We start from the raw sequence: 14,372 nt of genomic DNA on the forward strand, positions 1-14,372 counted from the left end.
CTTCTCAGAATTACCCCAAGAGCTTTTTCAAAATACATATACTGAGAGCCATGTCCCAGATATATCATTCTGAAACTCTAGAGCAGAGACCTGGGAATACATATCTTAAAAATGCTCCCAAATAATGTTACACACTCATCTGGTTAAGAAGCTCTGCCTTCAAGTATGCTGCTTCAGGAAAATTATTTCATAATTCCAGAACACCTCACACTGAAGAACATGAATTTCCAGATTAAAAGACTCAACAAATACCTGGCCTAATTAATGATAATAGATCCACACCAGGCACATCATTATGAAATGTCACAACACTGAGAAAATGAATTCTGAAGAGATTTTAAGTCACATATAAAAAATATGGAATAAGAACAGCTTTAGATATCTTGCAACAATACTGGAAGCAAGAAGATGAAGATGCAATGGCTTCAAAATCAGAAGAAAATTATCTCCAATCTAGAATTTCACACTCAGCCAAACTATTAGTCAAATATGAAGGTAAGATAAAAAGCATCTTCAGCCTGGCCAGTGTGGCTCAGTGGTTGAGCATTAATCCATAAACCAGAAGGCCACAGTTCAATTCCTGGCCAGGGCACAAGCCCGGGTTACGGGCTCAATCCCCAGTGGAGGGCATGAAGGAGGCAGCAGATAGATGATTCTTTCTCATCATTGATATTTCTATCCCTCTCTCCCTCTCCTTTTCTCTCTCTGAAATCCATAAAAAAAAAACATTTTTAAAGGCCTGCACATCATCCTTGAAGCATCTAACCCACTCATGCCCCAAAACTTACTGAATTCCATATGAACTGTCCCTAGAGGACATTCTATGATAGTCATAAGTATATGACACTCAGAAGAGCAGTGGATCATGAAAGGGGAGCCCTTGAATAGGACTATGAACTTGAATATGAACTTGCATATGAATTTGAATAGGATTATAGTGAGATATACCCCAATCACAGAGACTTGGGCTGGGTGGGCTCTATTTGACTATAGCGTTACCCAAGTAGGATTCTTTAAAGAATTCAGTCTTGCCCTACCTGTTTTGGCTCAGTGGATAGAGCATCGGCCTGTGGACTGAAGGGTCCCGGGTTTGATTCTTCTCTGAAATCAATAAAAATATTTTTTTAAAGAATTCATCTTAATGAGCCTCTTTTTCATCTATCTATTTTAAAGTTCATGTCATGTGTGTGAAAATCTGCATTCTCCAAGTTTTCACTTCCTTATGTGAAATACACCAAGAGGTAAATGAGTCCCCTAAGAAACAAGCTGTGAATTTGGAAGTCTTGGTTAGTCTCTGTTTTAAATGAAGGGTTTATTAACAAGAGTCCCCATTGGAACTCCATAAATGCCCAGATTAGATAGTTACTAATTCCAGACAATGATCTAAGCATCTAAAACACCAACAAAGAAGGAGTAATATTTCCTTTTGGGTAGTTGATACCTCTAAATATTTACGTGCTGTTTTCATTTTTTTAAAGTGTCTTTTTAAGGAAGTTAACAGCATTGCATTTATAAGCAAAGGTTAAAAATTTTACGCAGGCTCTGAATCTCTGTTCAATCTTTACCTATAATTTATAGCCAGTACTTACATTGTCAACTTAAAGCTATGACCTCCTTGTTAAACTTCACCATCCAAATTTAATAAATAAATAGAAATCTGAGGTCAACAAGCCTATATGTATTTACTTAAGAATTTTCTCAGAGAACAAATATGATGTAGTAGCCTTTTTAAAACACAACAGGCAGCCCTAGCTGGTTTGGCTCAGTGGATAGAGCGTCGGCCTGCGGACTAAAGGGTCCCAGGTTCGATTCCAGCCAACGGCACATGCACAGGTTGCAGGCTCGATTCCCCCCCAGTAGGGGACGTGCAGGAGGCAGCCAATCAATGATTCTCTCTCATCATTGATGTTTCTATCTCTCTATCTCTCTCCCTTCCTTTCTGAAATCAATAAAAAATATATTTAAAAAAATAAAAATAAAACAGAACAGGCAATAATAACCTGTCAATAAATCTACTGAATCAGGAATATGAGAGCTCAGACTTTTTCTAACAAAACAGCTGCTTAATCTTTAATGCTTATGATAGGACTGTGTGTCCATGTGACATTAGGTAAGAAAGATGGTTCCAGGTGATGGACTAGAATTGCAAGAGCTAACACAGCCACTGAGTCCTGGAATGCTGTGGCTCAGTGGGAAATACAGTGGGAGTATAAATATGTGTGTTATGGACACTAACTATAGGGCAGACAGGCTGATTTGTGTCTGAGGCTGCTCCTAATAAATTTATGGGTACCTTTTACAACCTCACCAAACTAGTTGTTTCAAACACAACAGCTGAGTTATCTGACTTGAATAAATTATTAAGTGTTAACAAAGTGAGGAGGAGTGCTGCCATGATAACAAGCTATGGAACACAGTCAAAATGCTGGTAAGATCTTAAAAGTATGTACTGGGAGGACAGTGAAACACAGGGTAGGTAATCAGAAGGAAGCTGAATGGAAGCCATAATGAACAAGAGATGATATTTTCATCAATGCCTTGGGTCTAAAAAGGAATTACAGACTTTAGGGCTGTAGGGCTGGAAAGGATCTTAGAGATTACCTAACCCAAGTCTCTCTTTTTTAACAGATGAAGAAAATGAGACCCATGAAAGTTGTTAGTTGCCCACTATCACGTGAGTTTTCTTTATTTCTTGATTTGTTTTTGTGGGGTTTTTAAGAGAGAGAGAGAGAGAGAGAGAGAGAGAGAGAGAGAGAGAGAGAGAGAGAGAGATTTGTTGTTCCACATATTTTATTTACACATCCATTGTTTTATTCTTGTATATGCCCTGACTGGGGATTGAACCCACAACCTTGGTGTCTTAGGACGATGCTCTAACCATTTCCAGTCAGCCAGGGATCCATGTGAATTTTCTTTGATTCCTGTTTAGACTCTTTCCACCATACTATTTTGGATTCCTTAACTTAAGACTGGGACTTTAAACCATCCCCAGAGTCCATAATCTTTCCTAATGAGGGATTTCATGGGTATAAACTCTGGCCCCTTAAGCTTCCTCCTTGCAAGTCAACCCTTTCCTTCCACTTTTCACACACCGCGGAAAGCAAGTAAATACTAACGTAGCATGCTTCTCCTCCTAACTTCATGGATAGCCAGGTCCACCAGCAAATCATTTGTTGCTCCAGTGATGAAGGAAGAATCATAGGAGCATTACCCTTTGGAGAATGCACTCCTTGGAGACAAGGTAAAGGGATAACATGACAGACATGCTACGAAACATATTTGCCAAACCAGGTCTGCTGGTGGGAGAGAAAACCCATAGTATATAGTTGGTAAACACCTGCACTGAGTCTCAGGTGGGTGATTCACAAATACCAAGTGAGGAATTAATTTGAGAAAGTCATATGGGTAACTTCATCTCCTTTTGGGTGATTTATATACCTGTCATTCTTTCAGCAAATATTTACTGAACACCTACTCTGTGTCAAGCACTGATTTAGACACTGAAGAGACAGTAGTGGAAAAGCCATTGCTCTTAGTCATTCAAACACGAAGTCACAATTCTCCTACCATTTCTTCTCCAGCCCCTCTGTTATCAGTATCTTATATCCTTTCTGATATCTCTTTTATCTCTTTTCCCCTTTATGTTTGCTTCCAGAGCCAGCAACATTAGCCTAGGCCTTCATCATCTCAAGCCTAAACCAGTTTTTGAACTGCTTTCCCAATCTTCTTTCAATCTAAAATGTACAGATTATAATTTTTTAAATCCTGACTTTTTCTGGGTAGTTCAATTCTCAAAAGCTTCATTTGGCTTCGCACATCCTATCTCAAACTCCTAAATGCCATGTCCCAGCTTCCAAATTCTGGCTCCAACTCTTCTGTCCAAACTTAATCAATAGGAATCCTATTCAAAAGCAATTTTAAACTGTATTAATGTTTTTGACCAAATTTCCTTTAAGTTTACATACACACACAAAAAAAGAAAAGATTTGTGAGACAAGCAATTCTTTCATTTAGGTGAGCTAAGTTCCTGAAAAAGTTATTTTTATAGCAACATAGACATGAATTTTCTCATAGAAACAATATTATAAATATTTTCACTCTTGACTAGGAAACTAATGCTCAACATTTTTATTATAGGTCATTAGTAGAATTTTCTCTTATATAGAAACAGCTGTATTTCTAACCAAGCATCTATTGAGCACTCCTTTATGGAACCTACAATCACCATCAATTACCTATAAGTTAACCTCTCTGTGCAGTGTAAACTATAAAGATATTTAGTGTATATGTAAGCAATCCAGGCAATACAATCTTAAGAATGCATTTCATATGACATGCTATCAAAGCTTATGCAATTTTCTTTGCTTATTTGATAACTTCCACTTTATATTCACTGCAGTGAAGCCGAAGGTGAGAGACACCTTGACCAAGGACACAGAATTTAGGAGCATTATAGCATTATTTTGGGTCAATCCTGACAACATCTTTAAGAAAGAGAGACCTAGAGCTACTTGCAACTCTTTCAGTGACCTCTCTCAAGAAAATTTTTGTTGTGGGAAGCTTAAAGCTTTAGCATTAGAGAATTGAATTAAAGGTTTTTGTGTGTTTGAAAACTTTCTTGAGCAGCATTACCACTAACACAACCATGCTAAAATAACTAAATAAGACCAGCCAGTGTGGCTCAGTGGTTGAGCATTGACCTAGGAACCAGGAGGTCAATGATTTGATTCCTGGTAAAAGGCACAGGCCTGGGTTGCAGACTTGGTCCCCAGTGGGGAATGTGCAGGAGGCAGCCAATTAATGATTCTCTCTCATCATTGTTTCTATCTCTCTCTCTTTCCCCTCCTCTCTGAAATCAATAAAAAACGTTTTTTTTAAATAAAATAACTAAATAAACGTTCCTCTTCTAATCTCTGACCACTTCTTACTTCATAGTGTTAAAAAGAACCAAAGTGTGGTTGGCAAAGCTAAGCCCAAGAACTCAGTACTAAGTTTGATTTGGACTGAATGAAGCAAGTCACTCTATCTTAGTCACAACTAGGGTGTTGGCTTACAGTTATGGAAGGCAGCCAGTTTCCAATATGTAATCAGTCATTTAGATGGATTTTTTGTAGATAGATTATGTCCTCAGGTTAGTGGCTAATTTTTTGACAAGTAAATGAAACTGTTAAAGACAAATGTTTTTGCTCCAGTGTGTACCAAAAGCCTTTAAAGTATGTGGATTTGTGGATCAGTAAATAGACTTGTGCCTCAAGAGTGATGATGTAGTTCTATTTGCGGACATGGAAGATGTTTGTTGTTATAGCAAGTTACAAAATGCTATGTGCCCATTAATTTTACTTAGTTAGCTTTAGTTTATACTAACAGAGTCCCTCAAGGTAGCTTTTAAAGGGAAGAGAGTGGTTTAGAAGAATCGATGGAGCAATAAAAGAAACAGGTATCTCAGAAGAACCATGGTACAATAGAGATAGCCCTCAAAGGAATGGGAGCCATCAAACACAGAGACAATTTGGATACTAAGTACTCTCTTCCCTTCTCTCTCACGATCACTCTAATTCTCGACCTAGTTCTGTTCTTCTCTTACTCTTGATTGGCTCCCTCACCCTATTCTGTGAGAATTTGAATCTCTGCTTCCTCACATAAGACATGGTTTCTGCTTCTTCACAGCCTTTATGTCCCACTAAAATTGTTCTGGTTGCTCATGGCTGGCATCCACTCTGATTGGCAGATGAATATGCCATATCATTTGATAAATATTTTTAATATCTATTGTGTATAAACACATGCACATATACGTGCACATAGATAAGTATTATGTATTTATGGAGGAGGGCAGAGATGTGGAAGGAAACAGATTCAAAATCATCAGAGGGAAGGAGAACCAAACCAGAGCCAGTGGAGGAAACTGTAACTGTCACCACACACGCAAATATACAGTTTATGTATACACTAGCAATGCACCACAGAGGAATTTCCTTCAGCCCAGTGCCAGAAATAACTTTCACTTCTTCGTCTATACATAGAATATGGTTAGTAAAAGGAAGGAAGTATTTGAAGAAATTTCTTCTCTCCATCTCCAGAGAATGTGTGCTTCCCTGGAGAAAGGTGAGAAAATAGCTCATGAATATATCTTTCTACAATATATCAAAGCAGTCAGGTACTCAGACCCTCTTAATTAAATACATGAGAGCTAGGAAACATAAAGCTCTCATAGCAGCATCAGCTTTAAGAATCAAGTGGTTTCCCATAAGAAATCTGAAGGAGTGCACCTTTCATATTCACCTCAATGTCCTAGCACACTGTAAACAGTCAATATTAGTAAATATTCTATTAAAGCGTCAAGTATTTTAATTAAATATCACTTATAGCTGATATATATTGTTATAGCCCCTGTATTCATCATGAATATCCTTAAAGGAAACACTCCCACCCATTTCAAGCCATGTGGTTTGAATGGCTGATTCCCATCCTTAAATCTAGTGTGAGCCTTGACTAGACTAAGTTAATCAGCAGATCCCATCCTTTTACATAAAGTGATTGATTTCAGGATGGGCACATGACCCAATTCAGCCAATGATAACCAGACCTGGGGCTTTTGTTCATATGCTGAGGATGAGTGGTCTCCTTCTCCCCACCAGACTTGAAGTCCTGGCAGTGTGAAGTCTTGGGAGGCTGCAGCCTTCTGTCAGCCATGAGGGGAGAGTCTGTCGAAGAATGAAACCTGTATGTGAAAGAGAGAAAAGTGAGGTGAGACCTGGTGGCCCTGGAGATGTTTCTGAAGTACCTGTGTCAAGCAACAGTTAAGCCAGTCTCCCCACTGAACTTCTCAGTTTTAAAGGCAGTAAATCCCCTTTTTATAGTAAATCTATTTGAATTGAGCTTTCTTCACTTTCAACCAAAGATAGTTAACTGATACACTGTTTATAACATATAAATGCTGATTTGTTTCTGTGATTTCTTCCAGGAATAAATATAGAACAGACCCAGTCAGAAATAAAACTTGCCAATAAAGTATTCTGTAAGGGGGCCTTCTTACCTGGTTTTGAACATTCTGGACCCCTAAATCTTGAGTTTAATTAATTAAACTGAATCTTTACAATATTGATGTTTATTTATAAAAAAAAGACCTTACATAATTTCAGAACAGATTGTTGAGAATGATAACCTACCTTATGGAATGAGAACTATAAACAAAAAAAATGAGAACTATAAAAAATTAACTAAATTTGGCTACTAAAAAAGTCTCTATTTTTGTCCAGATGTCTGTTTCCTTTCACTGTTCAAGCCAATCCTCTGTCTTTTTCAGGTTAGGTATGAGGTAGCACATCACTTCTGGGTATTGGCGCCCTGGTTCATACCCATTGCAGTTATTTGCAGCTCTATCTACACTGCCTCCAAATTCATTTTAGAATTCCAAATTCTTATTAATAAAACTCTTAAAGAGGTCTCACCAGGCCTTCCTAGTACTTCAGACAATTTTTAGCTACATGGTTCTTCCCAATTTAAAAACAAAATGAATTTCACAAACAGAATTGAAATGTCAAATTTTACTACCATCTGGATTTAAACACTGCAAGAAAAACTAGGTTTGGGTTGTTTTATTTTTGTAGCCAAAGTGAATGGATTATAGTAGTTTGTTTTCAGACCATTTACCTCTCTATCCTGCATTTCACTCTGGGATAATAAGGTATGCAAATGAAAAGGAGACCATCCAGAAAATCCTAAGAGGGAGTCTGTAAAATTCAGTAGTTGCATTCAATATAATGGGAGAAAAATTTTCCAACTCCTCTTCATCGTGATGAAGAAGATAAACCGATCTGCTCACTGCACTGAATTTAGAGCCGTGAATATGAGTTAACAACTTGGCTCTGCTCCTCTGGGGGTTTACAATCTGATATATGTACAGACATAAAGGATATACAGGCAACTTCACAAAGGCTTTATGGTCCATCCATTTAAAGCACCAGGCAGCTTCATAGCCTGCAGGGGAGCAGAAAGAATGACAGCAGCTGAGACATCAGGTAGGATAGATCTGACAATGGAGGAGAAGTGACAGTGAGGGAGGTGAGTTTACGGTGCTCCTGGCATGGGTATCAAAGACATCACTTCTTGGAAGAGCCCAGGACTGTGGCACATGCAAAAGGTAGCTGAGTAATTCCTTACAGTGGAAGAAACCCTATAGAGTGCATCGTTTGATTCTCTGGAGAACCTCTGAGAGGCTGGTCAAGGACTATCCACCAAATTTTAGAGATATGGAAACCAAAACCTACTCTGTCTACAGGTCCTGAGGCAAATGGGGAGTGAAAGAAAAGACATCTTCCACTTGAGAGGGACAGCCAGGTTTCAGTTAGAGGAAGAAGGGGAAGCAAATATTCAGAGAAGAGTGTGAGACACAGGAGAGTTTGCTGATGGCAAACCAGGAATTCCAGAGTGCAGTGGAAGAATATGAAATTACAGGAAAGCAAAGTAAATTGAGTCAGGTTAGGGGAGGTAGAAGGCAGTGTTGAGATAAGTAACATATGATGATGGTCTGTGAGGTTTGGGCTTCTAGTGTTGACTGAGGTAACTGGGATGTGGCGGGTGTTGAGTGTAGTCCTAGAAAGCTGGAGGAATGTGAATAACCAGTGTCATCCATAGTATTTAGCTGGGATGTGTGAGCGTTTCTTAGAGAACAGCTCATCAGTGAGCAGTGCTGGCTGGGGGAGGAGCTGTCTCACTGGGAGCACCCTGATCTCCCCCTTCATTGCAGTATTGTCACAGCCTGAGTACCTGTGGGACTGTTGGCTGCTCCCAAAGGTAACAGGTGTAGACCAAAAGGCCATCGTCTTAGGGCAGATTTTTTTTTAATATTTTATTTATTTCAGAGAGGAAGGAAGAGGGAGAGAGAGATAGAAACATCAAAGATGAGAAAATCATTGACTGGCTGCCTCCTATACGCCCCCCACTGGGGAATGAGCCTGCAACCCAGGCATGTGCCCTTGACTGGAATCAAACCTGGGACCCTTCAGTCCGAAGGCCAATGCTCTATCCACTGAGCCAAACCAGCCAGGGCATAGGGCAGATATTTTTGTGGCAACAGGAAAATGAGGCCAGGTGAGGAGTTGGAGCCACTAGACTCAATTCTTCTGGGGAGATAAAGGAGATTATAATTGTTTTCTTGCCACCTGGCATTCTAGCCTTTAACCAACAAGTTTCCTTTGCTCTGTTTTTCCCCATTACCCTGAATTGTGTCTCATTTGACTCCAGAAAAGTCTTCTTCTTTTTTGATCATTATTTTAATAAATGGTACAAATATGTATATGTAATCGATCTGCTATCATGCAACATTGTCAACAAACTCCAATGATATTTCAGATAACATCTACTCCCTCACCACCCTTTGCTCTCATTCCCATGAAAACAAAACAACAGGTGAACAAAGACATGTGACAGGTTGTTAGATGATAGATAGATAGATAGATAGATAGATAGATAGATAGATAGATGATAGATAGATAGATAGATAGATAGATAGATAGATAGATAGATAGATAGAACAGACAGACTTACAGATCAATACATTGATAGATGATAGATAATAAATAAATGAGGAAAGGGAAGGGGAGAGAGGAGGAATAAAAGAAGAGAAGAGATGAGAAGAGAACAGAGGAGAGGAGAGGGGAAGAGAGAGTAGAAGAGGGAACGGGAGAAGAGATAAGTATGATCTGAGTAACCTTTTGATGGCTAAAAAATGTCTAGGTATTCTTTGGACTAATCCAGTCCCATAACCTTATAAAAAGGATAATATTATTTAGAAACTTAATCAACTAATTTCCTAATTCCCCAACTTCTACATCTAGAAAAATACAGCTCCCTGAGACATGTTCATTTGAAGCAGGAAAGGCCTAAAGGAAGAGTTAGAAGGCCACTCTGATATTCTCTTCTTAACCTGATTCAGAACTGACTTTACAATCACCAGGGTAAAAAAATCAGTTCAGAGACAAAGCCAGACTCTAGTCCAAAGACCTGCTATAAATAGAACCTGAACCCTGCTCTTGCCAGGAAAATTAGAGGCTTAAATCAGGGTTAATCTCTCCATAATGGTGAGGAACTGGCATTGTCTCTCAAGAAGGATAAGCAAGTGGATTGTTTCAGTTCAAGAAGGGAGTCAGGAGCAATTTCAAAGGCCATAGCCAACAGAGTGCTCACTTAAAGTCCCTAGAGTGAGTTTATTCCCTCAGTGGCCCACAAGACTTCCCCTATTCTCCCTTTAAATAAGCACCATGGTTGCCCTAGCTGGTTTGGCTCAATGGATAGAGTGTTAGCCTGCAGACTAAAGGATCCTGGGTTTGATTCCAGTAAAGGGCACATGCCTGGGTTGCAGGCTCCATTCCCAGTCGGGGGCATGCAGGAGGCAGCCGACCAATGATTTCCTCTCATCCTTGATGTTTCTATCTCTCTCTCTCTCTCTCCCTTCCTCTCTGAAATCAATAAAAATATATTTAAAAATAAATAAGCACCATGGTTTTGTCCTTGGTTATAGAAACTATAAGACATTCCAGAGACTCAGATGAAATGTACACATAGCCTAGACACACATTCTCAACCTCTGATGCACATATGAATTCCTCAATGGGGAGCTCCCAGAACCCAGCCCTCAGAGTTGATGAATTCAAATACCTTACTTCATTTCATGCTCATGTGTAATCTCTGGGGAAGATGTTGTTTTCATTCCCATTTTATAAATGAAGAAACTGAAACTGAAGGTTAAGTAGCTTTGCCAACTTACTCCTTTAATGCACGGTAAGGCTGGTCTTATATGCAGGACATCTGATGCCAGATCTTGTGTTGTATTGACTCTGTGAACACCACCCTGTCCACTTGCAGGAGGCTTCTGTAATTCAGAAGGAAAGGATTTATTTTAAAATGTGGCTTATTTGGGGGAACTTCTGCACTGTTTAAAGATGGTATGGCAGTTACCCAAGCAAATGGGAACTTGTTTTTAAAAATTCTATAACATTTCAAAGAAAGTAAAATTACACACACCCCTGAAAAAAAGTGTGAGAATTATCCCTCCAGGGCATATAACTATTTCTATAGCTACTACAACTTTTAAAACAAAGTTAATGTATGGTGACATCTGTTCCATTAAAAAAGAGAGAAAGAGAATTCCCCTGACCTCTTCAGGGTCATCGTTTGATTAGCCAATCCAAAGTAAGCATTTGGGCATTGTTGTGCAACAGCTCCATTCTATATTCCAAAACATTTATGTGGTATAACACAATTGAGCTATATTTATTTATGGTAGTTAGCTTTATAATCAGTTTAAGGTAATCCAGCCAGCAGTCTAATTAGATTTTTTGAGAACTCCCCATCCCCTCCAGCCTCCTCTCAAATGTCTGTTTCTGTTATCCCTCCTCTCCTTCCATCTCAACATTTTCATCCCTACCCAAATGGACTCTCACAATTGACCATCTTATTTCACTTCATCAACTTCTTTAATGTGACTTCTAAATCTCCCTTCTAATGTGAATAAGCATTCTTTATGCTTTCTTCACACACCTCTCACATTGTCTTATATTCCCAAACCTTTATTTAATAACCTCTCCTCATTTTAGATGAAGAACATCTGATTTCCCCATCTGATTTCCATCGCCATCCCTCCTTATGGCTGTTCACAGACCTGAAGGATCCTCCCCAGTTGCTTTAGAACCAGGCTCTGTATCTTCCTCCACACCCAGTCCTCCACCATTATCTTTGGCTCTTCCTCTACACTTGAAACACTCCATAATCTTTGGGAAGATCCATACCTACTGATGATCCTGACATGGGCCTCTTTCCTCTTCAATCCCAGAAAACTATGTCTTCATTCCAACTCAGCCTCTTTTCAATATAGTCAAATCTTAGCTTTTTAAATTATATACTAGAGGCCCAGTGCACGAAATTTGTGCACTGGGGGTGGGGGCCCTCAGCCTGGTCTGCACCCTCTTGCAGTCCGGGACCCCTCGGGGGATGTCCAACTGCCAGCTTAGGCCCAATCCCCAAAGGTATCGGGCCTAAGCTGGCAGTCAGACATCCCTCTCGCAGTCTGGGATCCCTCGCTCCTTACCACCTGCCTGCTCGCTGCTCCTTACTGCTCTGCTGCTCCTTACTGCTCTGCTCGCTGCTCCTTAGTGCTTCCACGGAGGCGGGAGAGGCTCCCACCACCGCCACTGCACTCGCCAGCCATGAGCACAACTTCTGGCTGAGAGGTACTCACCCTGTGGGAGCACACTGACCACCAGGGGGCAGCTTCTGCATTGAGCATCCGCCCCCCTGGTGGTCAGTGCGCATCATAGCAACTGGTCATTCTGTCATTTGGTCAATTTGCATATTAGGGTTTTATTATATAGGATACTGCCCCATTTCTAAAATCTTAATCTGAAATTCAATTCATTCTATAGGACCATAATCTGCCATCTCCCCAACTTTCCCATTCTTTCATCCCACAGCCCTTTGATCTTTGTAACAGCCCACAATCACATAATCTATCTCAGTTTAGCTTGATTTGCTTCCCAATCCTGATCCAATGTTCAGATAATTCACTACCTTCCTAGAATCCTCAGCCCCTTTGTCTCCTACATTTTCCATTTTGTCGATCACTGTCTCCCTTTCCTCTTGTTTACCAAACTATCTCTGCTCATTGCCTCCATTGTGTTACCCATTTATTCCTTAATTCCATGAAATCTGGCTACTTTCTCCCCATTTTGGGGGGATTCATCTAACCAACTCACAACCAAATTAAGAACAGTGCTCAATTTTCAGTTCCTTGCTTGTTCTGCAGCATTTGACACTGTTGGCTGGATAAATATTTCTTCCTTCTCGTTCTAGCTCTCTCTCCTCTTCTGAGACATAATGCTATTCTTATTTTCTTCTTCTCTTTACCTGCACCTTACCTGTCTTCTTCTGGGCCTTATTTTTCTTCCCCTCACTCTCCAAAGCATAGTGTTTCCCAAGATGGTATCTTCATTTTATTTTCACCATATTTTTTTCACTTATGGATCTAACCTGCCTCTCATTTCCTCATGTAGTAAAACTTCAAGTTTGAAGACAGATCTGACCCAAGTTTTGGCATTTACTAGAATAGGATCTGGCACATAGTCGGTCCTCAATAGGTGATGAGATTAATGAACAGTGAGAACATGAGCAAACCAATCAACCTCTCTAGATCTCAGTTTCATACAATTGTTACAATATATAAGAAACTTACCTTAGAGAACAGAAAATAACAGGGAGATAATATAACAAATAGCTACCCTAGCCTCTATTTCCAATGCAAATGCACTCACACTAAATGTACAAATGTACATACATATCTTTACAACCCCTTGATCTCTACAGTTTGAAACTTCCATCCTAAACCATCATCTCTCCCTCTCTTCCCTATTTTCTGTAGTAACGCTACCCTCCTATGCAGACCTTCACCAGCTCTTGTTGAAAGTTTCACAATAACTTCGTTAGTGGTCTGTTCACCATCAGTCTCTTCCTACTTAACCTTGCAAGTTTCATCTTCCTAAAAACATCCCAGATCATGACACTTCCCTGTTCAATAGCCTGTCATAGGCCCCACAAGCTTAGTGAATGGAGCAAACTCCCTAGCTTGGCAATCACAGCCCTGCATATAGGACCAGTCACCACTATATATTTTTTCTTTTTTTTATTTGCTGTCCTTTATTTGTTAGTTACAAAAATCTCATTTTTTACTGTACTCAGACTTGGAGGTAGGAGCTCTCAGAGAGGTCAGTCTACATCTCTTGGTAATCTGTTCCTGCGTTTTTCTTTGGCCTCCTTCATTCTCTTAGCCAGAAATTGAGCATATTCTGCGGACTCTTCCTTAGTACGTTCTTTCTTCAGAGCAATATGCTTGCGTTTGTGTTGCAAGACATGTGGAGGAACAAGACAATGTCTTGGGTGCTTTAGTCCTACCTTCTTTGTTTAGAGGCTTTCTCACAACGTATCTGCCAACATCATCTTCTTTAGAGAGACTGAAGTTTGTGGATTCTGCTAGCTCTTTTGGATCCCAGGTGATGAGGCCCAGTGGTATCAGTGAGACCAGGAATATCTTTCTCCCCTTTTTTACAATGACCAAGTTGAGAACTCTGAGATTGCATTCACAATGCAACCCCAAACAGATCTGCATTTTCTCTCTCCAGTTCTCCTTGGTCTGTAACAGGAGGGCCCCTTATTCAGCAGCAGGCAGACTCTGCCCTGGGTCAAGACACCCTGCTTCATGGGAAAACCTGGTCATTCCCACGACTGATTTGGACCACATAACCTTTCCATCCTTCTCCCAGAGTGTCAGCAGCAACTTCTGTGGCCATACGCTCCTCATAAAAGTTATGAAGTTCTTGCTC

At 40.0% G+C, this 14,372-nt stretch overlaps 1 long non-coding RNA gene across 1 annotated transcript; it reads right to left on the minus strand.

Annotated features, from left to right (window-relative positions):
• Positions 1-1,037: 1,037 nt before the first annotated feature.
• LOC129149471 (uncharacterized) lies at positions 1,038-10,864 on the minus strand. Its single transcript, XR_008556371.1, has 3 exons — positions 10,769-10,864; positions 6,587-6,721; positions 1,038-1,101 (listed from the first exon to the last, which is right to left on the minus strand). It is a non-coding gene; the product is annotated as an uncharacterized LOC129149471 (long non-coding RNA).
• Positions 10,865-14,372: the final 3,508 nt, after the last annotated feature.

This window comes from Eptesicus fuscus, chromosome 6 (assembly GCF_027574615.1).
Source record: "Eptesicus fuscus isolate TK198812 chromosome 6, DD_ASM_mEF_20220401, whole genome shotgun sequence".
In the NCBI taxonomy this organism is placed as follows: domain Eukaryota; kingdom Metazoa; phylum Chordata; class Mammalia; order Chiroptera; family Vespertilionidae; genus Eptesicus; species Eptesicus fuscus.